This window comes from Hyla sarda, chromosome 5, assembly GCF_029499605.1.
Source record: "Hyla sarda isolate aHylSar1 chromosome 5, aHylSar1.hap1, whole genome shotgun sequence".
Lineage (NCBI taxonomy): Eukaryota > Metazoa > Chordata > Amphibia > Anura > Hylidae > Hyla > Hyla sarda.
This window is the reverse complement of record NC_079193.1, coordinates 331,544,370-331,556,420: the sequence shown is the minus strand read 5'-3', so window position 1 is coordinate 331,556,420 and position 12,051 is coordinate 331,544,370. Positions and strand designations below refer to the sequence as shown.

The 12,051-nt window shown below is 49.4% G+C and overlaps 1 protein-coding gene across 1 annotated transcript in view; it reads left to right on the top strand.

Moving 5' to 3' along the window:
* MATN2 (matrilin 2) overlaps positions 1–12,051 on the top strand; it is a 223,629-nt gene that overhangs the window by 79,429 nt on the left and 132,149 nt on the right. The window lies entirely within an intron of this gene.

Sequence of the window (12,051 nt, the reverse complement as noted above, 5' to 3'; positions counted from 1 at the left end):
TGAGGCAGACTGTTCCATAAATTCACAGTTCTTATGGTAAAGAAGGCGTGTCGCCCCCTTAAGACTAAACCTTTTCTTCTCCAGACGGAGGGAGTGCCCCCTCGTCCTTTGGGGGGTTTAACCTGGAACAGTTTTTCTCCATATTTTTTGTATGGGCCATTCATATACTTATATATGTTTATCATATCCCCCCTTAAACGTCTCTTCTCAAGACTAAACAATTGTAACTCCTTTAATTGTTCCTCATAGCTAAAATGTTCCATGCCCCATAATAGTTTAGTTGCACGTCTCTGCACCCTTTCCAGCTCCGTAGTGTCGCCCCCTTAAGACTGAACCTTTTCTTCTCCAGACGGAGGGAGTGCCCCCTCGTCCTTTGGGGGGTTTAACCTGGAACAGTTTTTCTCCATATTTTTTGTATGGGCCATTCATATACTTATATATGTTTATCATATCCCCCCTTAAACGTCTCTTCTCAAGACTAAACAATTGTAACTCCTTTAATTGTTCCTCATAGCTAAAATGTTCCATGCCCCATAATAGTTTAGTTGCACGTCTCTGCACCCTTTCCAGCTCCGTAGTGTCCCTTTTATGGACAGGTGACCAAAACTGAACAGCATATTCCAGGTGAGGCCGTACCAATGCTTTATAAAGGGGGAGTATTATGTCCCTGTCCCTCGAGTCCATACTTCTTTTGATACATGACAATATCCTGCTGGCTTTGGAAGCAGCAGCCTGACATTGCATGCTATTCTGAAGTCTGTGATCTACAAGTACACCCAGATCCTTCTCTACCAGTGACTCTGCCAGTTTAATCCCGCCTAAGACATACGATGCATGCATGTTATTAGTACCCAGATGCATAACTTTACATTTATCCACATTAAACCTCATTTGCCAAGTGGATGCCCAGACACTTAGTCTATCCAAGTCATCTTGTAACTTATGCACATCCTCTATAGACTGTACTGTGCTACAAAGCTTGGTGTCATCTGCAAAGATAGAAACAGAGCTGTTAATACCATCCTCTATATCATTGATAAATAAATTAAACAACAGCGGGCCCAGTACAGAACCTTGGGGTACACCACTAATAGCCGTGCACCAATCAGTATTCAGACATGGCCTGCGTCTCTGGGGCCGACAAGGGGTAGATTCTTCCCCGAGGGGGAGAAGTACTAGGCAGAAGGTCAATTGGACAATCATAGGGTCGATGAGGTGGAAGAGTCTCCGCTTGCTTCTCGCAAAACACGTCAGCGAAGTCTTGATAGGAGGTAGGCAGACTCGGCAGAGAGGGACTAGGAATGGGATGCTTCAGTTGAATTCTCAACAGAAAGCAATTCTGGCAGTCCTGGCCCCAATGTGAGACTTCTCCGAAACATCAGTCAAGCACAGGGGTGTGGCACTGCAGCCAAGGGAGACCGAGGAGTACAGAAGAAGAACAGTGAGGAAGCACGTAGAACCTGATCCATTCCTTATGCATAGCCCCCACTTGCATCCTCGGAGGTTCTGGGATGAACTTCACTGCGGAATTCAGTCACTCCCCATTGATAGAGGAGACTTACAGTGGTTTTGTGAGTTGTGTGACTGGTAGATGATATTTGAAGAACAGAGTGGCATCTACGAAGTTCCCTGCAGAAATGGAGTCCACAAAGGTAGAAACGTGGAGCGAGGATCCGGTAGAGGTGAAGAGCTGGATAGGTAAGTATAAAGGGGGAGAGGAAGTATTCACACCTAGAGATGTCTCTCCCACGTGCCCTAGGTGCGTGCGTTTCCCGGACGCTGAGGCCAAAGAGGGTAATTATTAAGGAAATGTTCCGGACTTGCACAATACAGGTAACGGTTCTCTTCCAGTTAGCGCAATCTTACTTGTGGGGACAGGTGAGCACGATCCACCTGCATGGGCTCTTCGGCAGGAAGAAAGAAGGTAGGCTGAGGAGGCCGCTGAAACATCGGAGCCAAACGGGGAAGACAAGAGGTACGAGGAGGTTCGCGCTCTTGTCGGAACGCCTCTTGCCTCTCGGCAAAACGCACATCAATGTGGGTTGCCAGAAGATCAATTCACTCAAGGAAGTTGGTGAGTCCCGTGTGGCTAGAGCATCCTTTACCCTACTAGAAAGTCCCTTCTTGAAGGTAGCACACAGGGTTGCATCATTCCAATCCAACTCACATGCTAGAGTACGGAATTGGACCGCGTAGTTGCCCACAGAGGAGTCCCCTTGGCGGAGGTTCAGGAGGGCTGTTTTGGCCAAAGACGCCCGTACTGGCTCCTCGAAGACACTTCGAAATTCCGAGAAGAAGGTTTGTAGATGGGATGTCACAGGATCACCTTTGTCCCAGAGAGGAGTAGCCCAGGCCAGAGTCCTGCCGGTAAGAGGACTGACCACAAAAGCCACTTTGGAACGTTCAGACAGAAACTGGTCGGCCATGAGTTCCATGTGCATGGAGCATTGGGTAACAAATCCCCTGCACAATTTAGGGTCCCCTTCATATTTGGTAGGCATAGATAGACAAAGTTTGGGACCTAGGGATGCCCCGGAGGGAGCGGTCCCAGAGGAAGACTCAGGAGCAGGTTGCCCCTGTTGTTGCTGCTGCATGGAGAGGAGCTGCTCCATCATTGAGGACAACTGATTCAGTTGCTGGGCCTGCTGAGCCAACTGTTGTGACTGCTGAGCCACAATTGTATAAAGGACTGCCACACTTGTCAAAGGCACCTTGGCGGGAGCCAGATCTTACGGTAATGGCTGGTGATGGAGAAGTGGATTCGCTGGACCTGTGTGGAAGATGACATGAGCCATACCAGGGAGCGGAGTGGGATTGACTTGCTGTTGCAGGCGGCACCCAGGTCGCTACCCCTGATATGACTTGTCTACACAGGCTGCCAAGGTGTAGCATGGCACAGGAAGGATAAGGCAAGCTGTACATGGATAATTAGAACACACAGGAAAACGCTTTCTCTAAGGCTCTAGGAGACACAAAGATCCGGCAGGGGTTAAGGGGCAGTCAGTCCCCTTTATAGGGACAGCGCCCGGAAATTGCCGACATGCTGGTGTTATGATTCGGCAAGCTGGAGGTGGATCCTCTGTGTCAGAGAGGGATTGGCGTGGACCGTGCCGGCGGACCGTTTCTAAGTTGCCACTGGTATTCACCAGAGCCCGCCGCAAAGCAGGATGGTCTTGCAGCGGCGGTAGCAACCAGGTCGTATCCACCGGCAACGGCTCAACCTCTCTGACAGCTGAGAAGGCATGGGACAGAAGGACTAGGCAGAGGCAAGGTCAGACGTAGCAGAAGGTCGGGGCAGGCGGCAAGGTTCGTAGTCAATAGCAATAGCAGAAGGTCTGGAACACAGGCTTTGGACAACACTAAACGCTTTCTCTGGCACAAGGCAACAAGATCAGGCAAGGAAGGGAAGGGGAAGTGAGGTTATAATGACAGGGAGCAGGTGGAAGCTAGTTAGACTGATTGGGCTGGCGCGCGCGCACCCTAAGGAGCGGAGCCGCGCGCGCCAGGACGAGACAGCCGGGGACCGGGACAGGTGAGTGACTTGGGATGCGATTTGCGAGCGGGCGCGTCCCGCTATGCGAATCGCATCCCCGTCGGCAGTGTCAGTGCAGCGCTCCCGATCAGCGGGTCTGACCGGGGCGCTGCAGAGAGAGGAACGCCGCGAGCGCTCCGGGGAGGAGCAGGGACCCGGAGCGCTCGGCGTAACAGCTGGCCCTTTAAATCTCAGAGAGCCAGCGCGCACGCGCACAAAGAGACGGGAGCGCAGGCCAGTAAACAGCATACACAGGAGCGAGGAAAGGTGAGCAGGGGGAAGGGACATGGGAGTGCCTGTGGTCTGGGGAGCGGACCACAGCACCAAAGGGGGACAGAGGCAGGCGCCTGCGGCCGGACCACATTTGCACCCATAACAGCAGGGGAGCGCCTGCGGCCGGGACACCGGACCGCATAAGCGCCTGTAACAGGATCTTGAACATGTGGAATTTGGAAACCTTGTAACTGCATACATAACAGATTTTACACACCTGATCCGGATCGGGCTGCCAGAGGCTTTCTACCCAATGCCTTAGCTGCTAGGGCCAATGGGCAGAAGCTACTTCTCCCAAGAACACTGTACATACTTTAGACAATATAACAATATTACTGTCACGATTCGGCTGGCAGGAGGTGGATCCTCTGTGCCAGAGAGGGATTGGCGTGGACCGTGCTAGTGGACCGGTTCTAAGTTGCTACTGGTATTCACCAGAGCCCGCCGCAAAGCGGGATGGTCTTGCAGCGGCGGTAGCAACCAGGTCGTATCCACTAGCAACGGCTCAACCTCTCTGACTGCTGAAGATAGGCGCGGTACAAGGGAGTAGACAAGAGCAAGGTCGGACGTAGCAGAAGGTCGGGGCAGGCAGCAAGGTTCGTAGTCAATGGTGATAGCAGATGGTCAAGAACACAGTAGAGGTAACACAGAGTAGCTTTCTCAAGGCACAAGGCAACAAGATCCGGCAAGGGAGTGCAGGGGAAGTGAGGTATAAGTAGGGAGTGCACAGGTGGAAACTAATCAGGAAGATTGGGCCAGGCACCATCATTGGTGCACTGGCCCTTTAAATCTCAGAGAGCTGGCGCGCGCGCGCCCTAGAGAGCGGAGCCGCGCGCGCCAGAGCATGACAGCCGGGGAGCGGGACAGGTAAGAGACTTGGGATGCGATTCGCGAGCGGGCGCATCCCGCTATGCGAATTGCATCCCCGCCAGCAATGTCAGTGCAGCGCTCCCGGTCAGCGGGTCTGACCGGGGCGCTGCAGGGAGAGAAACGCCGCGAGCACTTCGGGGAGGAGCAGGGACCCGGAGTGCTCAGCGTAACAGTACCCCCCCCTTAGGTCTCCCCCTCTTTTTGTCGGGATGTCGCTCCACCTGGGACGAGGACATTGGGAGCGATTGTAGAGTCTCCTTCTGGGGGACAGTGAAGTCCTGGGCAGACCGGTCAGAAGGAGTGGGAATGGGGAGGGAGGGCAGAGGGTGAGGCTTGGCACAGGCCTTGGGGAGACCAGGCACAGGAGGGGACACTGAGGCCCGACAGACGGGGCTGGGAGCAGACATGAGGCATTTCTTGCGGCAAGCAGGACCCCAATTCTTGATCTCCCCGGTGGTCCAGTCAAGGGTGGGAGAATGGTGCTTGAGCCATGGCAGACCGAGAAGGACTTCAGATGTGCAGCCGGGCAGAACCAAGAATTTAATCTTTTCGAGATGTGGTCCAATGTTCATAAGCAGAGGCACTGTGCGATAACGCACAGTGCAGTTCAACTTGACTCCGTTGACTGAAGCAATGTAGAGCGGCTTGATGAGACGGGTTACCGGGATGCAGTACCTATCAAGCAAAGAGGCCAGAATAAAATTTCCAGAGGAACCAGAGTCCAAGACGGCCACGGCAGAGAAGGAGGAGTCGGCAGAAGGAGAAATCCGTACGGGCACAGTGAGACATGGAGAAGCAGACTCCGTACCCAGAGACGCCAGGCCCACATGAGCAGGTTGCGTGCGTGCATTTTCCAGACGAGGAGGACGAATCGGGCAATCCACCAAGAAATGTTCGGTACTAGCGCAGTACAGACATAGATTCCTATCCCTACGGCGAGACCTCTCTTCAATAGTCAGGCGAGACCGATCTACTTGCATAGGCTCCTCGGTGGGAGGCACAGGGGTAGATTGCAAGGGATACCGTGAGAGAGGTGCCCAGGGATTAAGGTCTTTTTCCTGGCGGAGTTCCTGGTGTCTTTCTGAAAAACGCATGTCAATGCGGGTGGCCAAATGGATAAGTTCATGCAGATTGGCAGGAATCTCTTGTGCGGCCAGCACATCTTTGATGTTACTGGATAGGCCTTTTTTAAAGGTCGCGCAGAGAGCCTCGTTGTTCCAAGATAATTCGGAAGCGAGAGTACGAAATCGGATGGCGTACTCGCCTACAGAAGAATTACCCTGGACCAGGTTCAGCAGGGCAGTCTCGGCAGAAGAAGCTCGGGCTGGTTCCTCGAAGACACTGCGAACCTCAGAGAAGAAGGAGTGTACAGTGGCGGTGACAGGGTCATCGCAGTCCCAGAGCGGTGTGGCCCAAGCCAAAGCCTTTCCAGACAGGAGACTAACCACGAAAGCCACCTTCGACCGTTCAGTAGGAAATTGGTCCGACAACATCTCCAAATGTAGGGAACATTGTGACAGGAAACCTCGGCAGAGTCTAGAGTCCCCATCAAATTTATCCGGCAGCGACAAGCGGAGGTTAGGAGCGGCCACTCGCTGCGGAAGAGGTGCAGGAGCCGGCGGAGGAGATGGTTGTTGCTGCTGTAGCTGTGACTGAAATTGCTGTAACTGTGACTGAAGCTGCTGTAGCTGCGACTGAAGTTGCTGTGTCATGGTGGTCAAGTACGACAGCTGGTGATCTTGTTGGGCGATCTGTCGGGCTTGCTGGGCGACCAGCGTAGTGAGGTCAGAGACAACTGGCAGGGGAACCTCAGCGGGATCCATGGCCGGATCTACTGTCACGATTCGGCTGGCAGGAGGTGGATCCTCTGTGCCAGAGAGGGATTGGCGTGGACCGTGCTAGTGGACCGGTTCTAAGTTGCTACTGGTATTCACCAGAGCCCGCCGCAAAGCGGGATGGTCTTGCAGCGGCGGTAGCAACCAGGTCGTATCCACTAGCAACGGCTCAACCTCTCTGACTGCTGAAGATAGGCGCGGTACAAGGGAGTAGACAAGAGCAAGGTCGGACGTAGCAGAAGGTCGGGGCAGGCAGCAAGGTTCGTAGTCAATGGTGATAGCAGATGGTCAAGAACACAGTAGAGGTAACACAGAGTAGCTTTCTCAAGGCACAAGGCAACAAGATCCGGCAAGGGAGTGCAGGGGAAGTGAGGTATAAGTAGGGAGTGCACAGGTGGAAACTAATCAGGAAGATTGGGCCAGGCACCATCATTGGTGCACTGGCCCTTTAAATCTCAGAGAGCTGGCGCGCGCGCGCCCTAGAGAGCGGAGCCGCGCGCGCCAGAGCATGACAGCCGGGGAGCAGGACAGGTAAGAGACTTGGGATGCGATTCGCGAGCGGGCGCGTCCCGCTATGCGAATCGCATCCCCGCCAGCAATGTCAGTGCAGCGCTCCCGGTCAGCGGGTCTGACCGGGGCGCTGCAGGGAGAGAAACGCCGCGAGCGCTTCGGGGAGGAGCAGGGACCCGGAGTGCTCAGCGTAACAATTACCTTTACATGACACCCTGTCACTACATGTGTCTTACTTAAGTTGCAAGGGAACCCTCTGGCCAGTAGAGCATCCTGTACACGAGGACAGGAAAAATGGTTAGACATGTGAAAATTGGACTATTTGTGGACTGGAAATATACAGTTTAGCTACAGTCCTAACTATACAGCAACAGGAGAAGAATAAGTTGGCCAGCACTATTGATTCCAAACTATTATATAAACCTGGCTTACAGGTGCAGGCTGCTGGGCTAAATATACAGCAACAGGAGAATACAGCAGCACACTGCTAGCACAAAGATATAAGGTGACCTCATTCTGGGACGGACCCTACACTATGAATATGCCTCTGTGTGAACAGCTCAGCAGGCATTGCAAGATCTGAAACATCCAAGACACCTTATATACACCTAATAGAGGTGGGTGGGGTGCAAGAGCCAACATGGAGGTAGCCACTCCCCCGTATGTGTAATACAACCAAAGAATAAGTTGGCCAGCACTATTGATTCCAAACTATTATATAAACCTGGCTTACCTATATTAGGTGTATATAAGGTTGGATGTTTCAGATCTTGGATGTTTCAGATCTTGCCTGCTTACCTGTTCACACAGAGGCATATTCATAGTGTAGGGTCCATCCCAGAATGAGGTCACCTTACCGGGGTGGGATGGTCCAAGCTATTTGGCGCCAAATTTGCAAGCTAAGTACCTCATAATTTCATAGTTTCATATTTTCATTTATTGCACTACAGCTGTATAGCTTTTCATGTTCTATCTATATACTCATGTTTTATCTATATACTCATGTTTCATCTATATCTTTGTGGTAGCAGTGTGCTGCTGTATTCTCCTGTTGCTGTATATTTAGCCCAGCAGCCTGCACCTGTAAGCCAGGTTTATATAATAGTTTGGAATCAATAGTGCTGGCCAACTTATTCTTTGGTTTTATTACAGTCCTAACTGGATATTACATTTGACGAGTTTCTGTACATCACTGACTAAATATGATACAAGGTACTAACACTATTCTCTGTACCTGGCTGGTAACTGTCCCTGTGTTGACCTTTGGGATCTGCGCAGCACCACCTCTGATGGAGAATGTGACTCAAATACCTGATAGAGTCCTTCAAAGATCTGCTCTACTGTCGCCTTCTCAGAGGCTGGCCAGGTGCGGACTTCCTCTAGCGCCGGTCCCTGGAGTTGCAAAAAAAGAGAAAGAAAAAAAAAGAGAAAGGGGGAGGACGGTGCCTCGCGTAATTCCGTGGGGTCGGATGGCCCGAATAAATGATATGTGGATTTGCTCACCTTGTGCAAATCTTGGTTTTATGCTTGTCACCCTTAATAAGGGTAGTCTTTGCTGCAATCCTTGGCTGCAGCCTACAGGAACGGCCGGTCACCACTCGGGAGTCGGCAAGGAGAGAGTGCGATGCTGAGAAGAAAGAAGTTCTGCGGTGGCGCTGCCCTGGATGGCAAGCAAGGTCCGGATACGTAGTTTTTCAACGAAAAAGCATTTATTGAGACATACATAAAGTGATAGACAGGTGAACCACTATTTGTGGTTTACAGAGGGGGTCCTTGGTGAAGAAAGTCTCAATGTATGCTGATGACTGATTCGGATGAATCTCTCTTGGCTTTGTTTGACCTCCTTGACACTTTTGGCTCCTTCTCGGGCCTGCGTGTTAACTGGGCCAAATCTTCCTTGATGCCTTTATTCAGGAGTGTGGTTCTTCCGACTTCTCTTCCCAAGTGCCTTCGGCTGGTAGAGGGTTTTCATTATTTGGGGATGGAGGTGTCTGATTCCCCGGGTACCTTAACCTTGTGCCCCTCTTGACTCTTACTACCACCAGACTGCAGGGTTTGTCCTCCTTGCCTTTTTCGTTAGCTGGCCGGGTGAACATCTTTAAAATGATTTATCTTCCTAAGTTTCTGTAACTCTTTCACCTTTCTCCTATTGTTCCTCCTATATGGTTCTTTAAACAACTGAATGCTGCTCTGAGATCCTTCTACTGGCAGGATAGGCCTCTGAGACAGGCTCTTCTCCAGGTGCCAAAGCAACAAGGGATGGATATTTTCTTGCTTCACAGCTGGTCTACGTGGCATGGTGGATTGATCTGGATCTCTCAAATGCAGCTACGGCTCTGGCAGGGGTGCACATGGGGTCCTATGAGACCTTGATGAATACGTTATACAGGTATGCTTCCTCCTCCCTATTGGGTCCTATTAAAACTGTGGCGTTGGTTTGGTCGGTGGTCTCAGCTCGCTTTCAGCTACCAGCGATATCTCCCAGGGCACGCCTGTGCGGTAACCCACATTTGGCGCACCTTTAGGGGTTGGAGGCGGCAGGCTTTTGGAGCTCACATGGAGTCAAATTTGCTATGCACCTGTTTGAGGGTTTATTTCCTTCCTTCTCTGTTATGCAAACACGCTTCAATGTCCCTCGGAGTGCCTATTTTAGGTATCTTTAGTTGAGACATGTGATACAGGCACAGTTTGGCTCCTTGGACGTGGCTCCTGTCTTTTCTGATGTTGAGTTGTTGCTGGGTACTTCCGACCTCGCCAAACTGCTTACGCAGGCATATGTGTTGCTACAATCTGTGGAGCCAGATCCCTTTGCCTTGGTTTATCTGAAATGGGTGGAGGATATATCGGGCCTTTCCGAGGAGCAGTGGAAGGAGGTTGTGCTGTCCTATTATCCTACTGTTGTTAGTGCTCGTGATCTCCTTATCCAGTTTCATCTTATTCTTCACTTGCGTTATGTGCCTGTCCGCTTGCTTCGTATTGGGGTATCATCTTCTGATAGTTGTTTCCGGGGTAATGTTCATACGGGTTCACTTTTGCATGCTGTGTCGGACAGCCCATGTGTGGTTCCCTTCTGGAGAGAAGTATTGCAATTTTTGGCTGATCACCTTGAGTTTCCGTATGTTTATGCCCCGGAAGTGTTTCTCCTGGGTGTCATTAATTAACTAATGTCTGGTTCGCATAGGCGTCTCTTGGTATGTTTTCTTCTTTTCTGTGCTCGTAAAGTGATCATTGTGGCTTGGAAAGACACTACTACTCCTCCTCTCTCCCTCTGGGTGGCCTTGGTTAACAAGTATGTTCCTCTGTATCGAGCCTTATATATACAAGTTTGATAAGGTTTGGCTACCTTGGTTGCTCTTGGAGGCCTCAGCTGATCCCCCGATGCGGTCCGGGTCACAGACTTAGTGGGCTTGGTAACTACTGTTGTCATGGAAGGGTAGGCGGTGGGAGTCCCTAGGGTTGTGTGAGGGTTTGGTTGTGTGTATGTATTGTTGGGCCTGTTCTAACTGGGAGCTGCACGGGATGGGACTATTCCTGAGACACATTGCTTGAGTGTTATGGGACTGACTTGCGGCAATTTATTATGCAGTCTTTGTTTTTCTGTGTCCCTATTTGCATGTACCTGTTCCTTGTTTTTGCCTTTCTGGTTGCTCCCGTGGGGCTCCTAGTTGTACTGTTTTGTTCTCTTATGAAAATTGCATAAATAAAACTTTTTAAAAATTTAATAAAATATGATACGATAAGTTTTGATTAGTAATAATTGCTAAAAAAAAAAAAAAAAAGTATAAGATGTGCTGGGCTCCTTTCTTTCTAATAGGTTTTTCTTAGACCAGTGCGCAGATTCATAACAAGCCTATGAGATTTTCTACCTGTATACTTCATGCTTGGCTACCAGAGGAAAGCTGCTCAGAAACCAAGGGCCATATGGGGAGATTTATCAAAACCTGTCTGGAGAAAAAGTTGCTGAGTTGCCCATAGCAACTAATCAGATCACTTCTTTCATTTTTTAAAAGGCCTCTGAAAAATGAAAGAAGCGATCTGATTGGTTGTTACGGGCAACTCAGCAACTTTTCCTCTGGACAGGTCTTGATAAATCTCCCCCATAGTGCTTAGCATTTCAGCTTCTTTATTTTAGGGATTAGTGGAGGTCTCAGAACCCAGAGTAGTAGTAGTGGTAGTGGTAGTTGTAGTGAAAAAAGAAGTAGTGATAGCAGCCATAGTAATAGTATAGTAATAATAGTAGTAGTCATAGTAATATTAGTATTAGAAAAATAAGTAGTAGTAGTAGTATAGTAGTACTAGTAATAGTGGTAGAAGAAGTAGAAGTAGTAGAGGTGGTGATGGTAGTATTAGTAGTAGAAATATGAGTAATAGTGTAGTAATAATATGAGTAGTAGTAGATGATAAAGTAGTAGTAGTAGTATAGGAATAATGGTAGAAGTATTGGTAGTAGAAGAAGTAATAGAAGAAAAAGTGGTGGCGGTAGTATTAGTAGTAATAGGAATAATAGAAGTATTAGTATAATAATAATACTAGTAAAATAAGTTGTTGTGGTAGTAGTAGTAGTTGTAATATTAATAGAAGTAGAGAAATAATAGTAGTGGTAAGAGTAATAGTATTAGTGGTAGTAGAAGTAGTAGTAGTACAGTAATTGGTAGTAGAAGTAGTACTCGTAGAAGAGGAAGTAGTAGTAGTAGTAGCAGCAGTAGAAGTAGTACTAGTAGAAGAGGAGGTAGTAGTAGTAATAGTAGAAGAGGAGGTAGTAGTAGTAATAGTAGAAGAGGAGGTAGTAGTAGTAGTAGTAGAAGAGGAGGTAGTAGTAGTAGTAGTAGTAGTAGTAGTAGTAGAAGAGGAAGTAGTAGTAGCAGCAGTAGAAGTAGTACTAGTAGAAGAGGAGGTAGTAATAGTAGAAGAGGAGGTAGTAGTAGTAATAGTAGAAGAGGAGGTAGTAGTAGTAGTAGTAGTAGAAGTAGCAAAAGTCATAGAAGTAATAATAGTACTGTTAGTAGTATTGGTGGTAGAAGAAGTGATGGT